Source organism: Mixophyes fleayi, chromosome 1, assembly GCF_038048845.1.
Source record: "Mixophyes fleayi isolate aMixFle1 chromosome 1, aMixFle1.hap1, whole genome shotgun sequence".
NCBI classification, from domain to species: domain Eukaryota; kingdom Metazoa; phylum Chordata; class Amphibia; order Anura; family Limnodynastidae; genus Mixophyes; species Mixophyes fleayi.
Window position 1 is genome coordinate 144667919 of NC_134402.1, and position 5860 is coordinate 144673778.

General features: G+C 41.2%; 1 pseudogene; it reads right to left on the reverse strand.

Moving 5' to 3' along the window:
* Positions 1–3073: 3073 nt before the first annotated feature.
* Positions 3074–5397, reverse strand: LOC142139220 (AT-rich interactive domain-containing protein 2 pseudogene; annotated as a pseudogene).
* Between the last annotated feature and the right edge of the window lie 463 nt (positions 5398–5860).

Genomic DNA, 5860 nt, shown 5'->3' on the forward strand with positions numbered 1-5860 from the left:
TGACACCGCCTAGAGTTGTTTTGGTCCCACTTTCATGAGTCTATTTTCAAAATAATTTCCAGGGCCACTGTATGTTTCCCATCAGCCCCTAGTCACACTCAAGCACCACACTTCCTGTCTGATGAGCATAAGATGCAGAACCCATCTCCCACCTGCCAAGGTAAGGAGCAGCTAGAGAGGAGCTTTTAAATAGGGTGCCCCAAGGTTGCACTGGTCTTGGGAGGGATCAAATTACTATATATGCAGTGGTGTACTGAAAATTCCAGTTTTACTGAATTAAATTCAATCTGATGGCAAGGTAATAGGTAATATTTGCAATATTTTGTATACTGTAACTGTAGAAATATTCAATTTATTAGCTTAAATTTACTGTAATTCAGAACAACAATCATTGTCCCAGCAGGGGCAAACTCAGGATTTGCAAAGTGGGTTTCCACACCACGTTGCCAGTGTGCGTGACCAGCATGCATGGGGGTGTGGCTATAATTTTATATAACAGTAGTGCACGCAGCTCTCTCTTTTTGAGCAGAGCCGTGTGAAGCGGGGGCAGGGTTCAGCCACCTCAATTAAACAGTGCCCCAGGCTTGGAGGCGGTTTCCAGCCACTAGGAAACCCCCCCTCGGTTTGCCTATGCCCAGATTATCTAAACCCTCTTAATAAATTTATCAAAATGTTATTTCCTTCATGAACTTATTAATACAAGAAGTTATGTTCTAAGATAAGTTAGGTCCCTTAAATCTTGTATAGACAGTACTTTGGCATTACAGTCAAGCAGGTTATTTTTTGCAAAGTCTCTTTGAAGATGTTGGGAAACAGGTGATGTAATTTAGGGGTGCAGTGCAATTGGATGTCTCAAAAATTTGGACACCAGACCATCTCTAAATTGCAAAATTAACTATTTAATTATACTCTGCCTTCATTCCAGCACATTCTTAAATGGTTGCAGTGATAAAATAAATATATACAGTTTATATATGCATCTCCTGTCTCCTCCTGCAGAGTTCATATCGACTACATGGACATAATATTAATGGGGCAGTTACATTTAAAATGGTGACATTTTAGCTCACCATCATCTCTCACAGCAGTGTTCACTCATCCCTCCTCTGCGGGGGTAATATCTCTCATCCCTCCTCTGCGGGGGTAATATCTCTCATCCCTCCTCTGCGGGGGTAATATCTCTCATCCCTCCTCTGCGGGGGTAATATCTCTCATCCCTCCTCTACGAGGGTAATATCTCTCATCCCTCCTCTGCGGGGGTAATATCTCTCATCCCTCCTCTGTGGGGGTAATATCTCTCATCCCTCCTCTGCGGGGGTAATATCTCTCATCCCTCCTCTGCGGGGATAATATCTCTCACCCCTCCTCTGCGGTGGTTATATCTCTCATCCCCCATCTGCTGGGGGTAGTATCTCTTATCCCTCCTCTGCGGTGGTTATATCTCTCATCCCCCATCTGCTGGGGTAGTATCTCTTATCCCCCCTCTGCGGGGGTTATATCTCTCATCCCCGTCTGCAGGGATAATATCTCTTATCCCCCCTCTGCGAGGGTAATATCTCTCATCCCCCATCTACTGGGGTAATGTACACCTGAAGCATTAAGATTGCCCTTCACTGGAGATAAGGGGCCTAGCCCAAACCCTGAAAACAGCCCCATACCTTTATCCCTCCTCCACCAAACTTCACAGTTGGCATAATGCAGTCAGGCAGTTAATGTTCCCCTGGCATCCGCCAAACCCAGACTCGCCCATCTGACTGCCAGGTCACTCCACAGAACACGTTTCCACTGCTCCACAGTTCAGTATTGGTGGGCTTTACTCCACTCCATCTGACGCCTGGAATTGGTTTTGGTGATGTGTGGCTTGCATGCAGTTGCTCAGCAATGGAAACCCATTCCATTAGGCTCCTGCCACAGTTTTTGTGCTTACATTAATGCCGGTGGAAGTTCAGAACTCTTCAGCTATGGAATCAGCAGAGCATTGGTGACATTTTATGCACCATGCGCCTTAGCTGCTGTTGATACTGCTCTGTGATTTACGTGGCCTTCCGCTTCATGGCTCAGTTGCTGTTGTTCCTAAACACTTCCAACTTCTACTAATATCACTTACAGTTGACCGTGGAATATCCAGCAGGGATGAAATTTCACAAATCGTCTTATTGCAAAGGTGACATCCTATCACAGTACCACGCTTGAAGTCACTGAGCTCTTCAGAACAACCCATTTTGTATGACAAATGTTTCCAAATGGAGACTGCATGGCTAGGTAATTGATTGTATACAGCTCTGGCAACAGGTCTGATTGAAACACCTCAATTCAATAATTAACAGGTGTGGCTAAATACTGTTGATCAAATAGTGTATATGTGTGTGTGTTGGCAAAAACAGAGCCAGTGGGAAGTAGGGAGGTGAGAACCTGGAGTCAGACACTGCAATCCACAGACTCTGAAGAGCTGGGGGACAGGGCAGATGGCAGGCAAAGAGGGAACATATCCCTATAGGCTGATGCCAGGTCCCCCACACCTTTAGCAATACATTGCTACTCAAGGCAGTAAGAGCAGACTGGCAGCAATATCAAAGGGAAAGAGGAAAGGCTGCCAAGTGTAGCACACAGAGTGAAGAGAAGAGCAATGGCAGAGAGATTGTCACCATAGTACCCATAGTCAACAGAGAGGCTAAATCTTTTCTCTGGATGTGGGAAGTGTTTTCCCTGCAGCCCAGTCAGAGACCCAAAGAGTAGCAAGCAGGTAGATTGAGGATTGCATCATTGTACAGTGCAAGAAGAATAACTGAAGTACTTAATAGGAAGAAGTTGTTGGTAGGATCTCTCATGCTGGGTGCAGTCCCTCTCTATGATTTATGCTCCCCACACTCAACAATGAAGCAGGTGGATACATGCCCTCTGTCAGTCTGGTTTTCTCACACTGATGGCCCGTACATCACCGATTCAAAACAAATCAATAATAAAAACAAACCAATCACTTATATTCAGAATAATATACATCTATAAATTTGACATAAATTAGGCTATATAATATATAACCTACAATATTTTAAAGCAAAATTAATAAGATCCCTCAACCCTGCAGTGGGCCTACTATATCCTGCATAGCTTTTAAATAACATAAAGGGTAACATAAAGGGTAACATTCAGTTAACCACATTAGCTTACTTGTTTTAACCTGTATAAGACCATAGATAGATAATGGTATAGATAACATGTGTTCTGCTTTATATACATTGATTATATTGACTATATTGGATGATGAAGTTGTTATACATTGTTGTTGCATTATGACAACTGTATCTTTCTGCTGATTGAAAGCTGGAGATTGTTGGAATGGGACCTGAACAGTATGAGATGATGTAGTGATTTACTGCTAACCATGTGGAAGTCCTGATGTTCCTGCTGGCATATTTTTCACTGTACCAAATATGTGACTTTGAGAAACTGCTTGCTGAATAACTGGTACAGGAGTGCCTGAAGTTATCTGGCCCAGGACCACAGTGTGCAGTGCGGGCTGTTGCTGAATAACAGATGGATGGTGAAACAAAACCTGTGAGCCCACTACAGTAACACAAGACTGCTGTCTTGGATTGCTGTGATTTTGAACTATAGAAGCTTGTGTTGATCCTCCCAAAGCAATAGTGACAGGAACTGCTGAATGTTGAACAGAACCCTGCATTACTTCCATCCTAACTACTTCACAGAAAATTGGAGTTTTATTCTGTATTACAGTCACTGTGGGATTCTGCTCAGCTTGACTTTGAGTGTTCTGTGGTATCCGACAGATTTACTGTGTCACACTGTGACATGTTGAATAGGAAGAGACATTTGTGTTGCGTTGGATTAAGAACTTGGTTAGAATTCCACCTCTAGCCAATTTGCTGCAAGTTGAGAGGTATTCAGAATACATTTCTGATCAGGTGACTGAACAATCTGCACTCACTTTAAAATGTGCATTTAACCATTGACAGCCAAACTTATCACTGTTTCTTCAATTCCAGGAAGTGTCACAGTTGGAAACTTGGACTGGGCTTGCATTGACTGCAGCGCTAACATGCTCCACTGTCTGAGGACAAATTTCTGAAACCACTTGTTGATTGAAACTCTGATTTTCAATAACTTTGACTTCAATAAGGGTATCAGGTCCAAACATTTGGTTGTCCATAGAAATGAGACACACCAGTGTATCTATGCTTCTCTCTACATTTGCTATTTTCACACCGTCCACTTTTCCCAGTTCTGTAAGCACATACAGTACCTATAGTGTGAAGATTATAAGCAGCACATTTGGTAGAGCAAGATTATATAATTTCCTTGTAGCTATCTTGAACCACAGACTAAGAACGCCATTATCTTCAGCCTAACACAAGTTGTAAAATATTTCCATGCTTCTCATTTTTAAAGAACCTATCCATTGATTTTAGGAATTTTGATATAGTGTGGAACATTAGGTCAGTGGTTTTAGGATCTAGCTGAGGCTCTGCTGGAATTCCTCAATGTATCAAGTTCCAGTTGCTTGAAGGAAATAAAGTGACTATGAGCAAACAATAATAGGAAATGAAAACCGTCCATTTAGCTGCCAAAAGTTTAACATTACTCTCCTGAAAGGAAAAATTGTGCAAAATCACTGCTAACTCGAGAACACGATATCCTTCAATATCATCAATGCCCAGCTTTCTAGGAGGATGAAATAATGAGTCCCACAAGGAATTTGGAGTTGCACCTTCTTGAGATCCACTTGTGTCATATATGAGGTCACATACTTCATTGTCATCAATAATATACTTCTAAAACTGTACAAAATCCCTGTTTTTTACTTTTCATTTATCACCAGAAAATGTTCCCAGAATATCATCAAATACTCCAGCATTTGCAAGTAGCCAGGTGATAAGTTTTGGGTCCTTTTCAATCTGTATTACATGCTTGCTTTCATTAGACAGAAGCGTGCAAACATTAATTGACATTAACATTGATAAAGTCCACTTCATTAGGGAGTCCAGAGAAAAGCGAAAGCACCAGTTTGTTGCATCATTTGGTGTATTGAAGTCCATCGTAAATCCATAACTTTGTCGCTAATAATCTTGTACAACGTGTTGCTGGTAACTGTAGATGCACAGTATTGCACCAATTAGGAGCAGAGGTTTAGGATTACCAGGCTGGACTTCATTGTCATCTACTCCAAAGTGGTGTACTTTTTCAAATTTTACAATAGATAATACTGTTTTAAAGCAAAAGCAACATTTTGTGCCCACTGAAACCTTGGCAAATCCTCCTCAAAGTGGTGACTCTGGTGTAGAGGGAGTGCAGGTCCAACTCCCTGGCCCCCTCCGGGGATCTTCCTGAAAATGGGATCTTCCTGAAAATGGGATCTGCAGAGGTACCCGAGAGGAGCATGATTTGAGGGCTAGAGGGAGTCATTCAATTACCAGTACACAGAATTAGTTGGTATATTGTTTCATGTCTACTCTGGTACTCTTTCTTTATATCAAGTAACATATATATATATATATATATATATATATATATATATATATATATATAGATCTACATAATGGATTTAATTTCTGCAGTTAATGGGTTCAGATCTACTTGCTTCCTATTGTTTATAAATCCATGTGGAAATATCAAGAAAGTTGGAGTGACTGGGCCAACATCACAGTTGCCAGATGTGAACGGTTTTCAAAATTAATATAAGGTGTAATTGGTTCCTACATGTAAGAAATCTTAGATTTAAATATACAAAATAAGATTTCAAGCCCATGCATTGCATTTACAGGTGAGGGGAAACTAAAATTTCCAATAAGTTGTACCAGCCAACAACTTAAATACCTTTGGTGTAAGATGCAATTAGTATTAT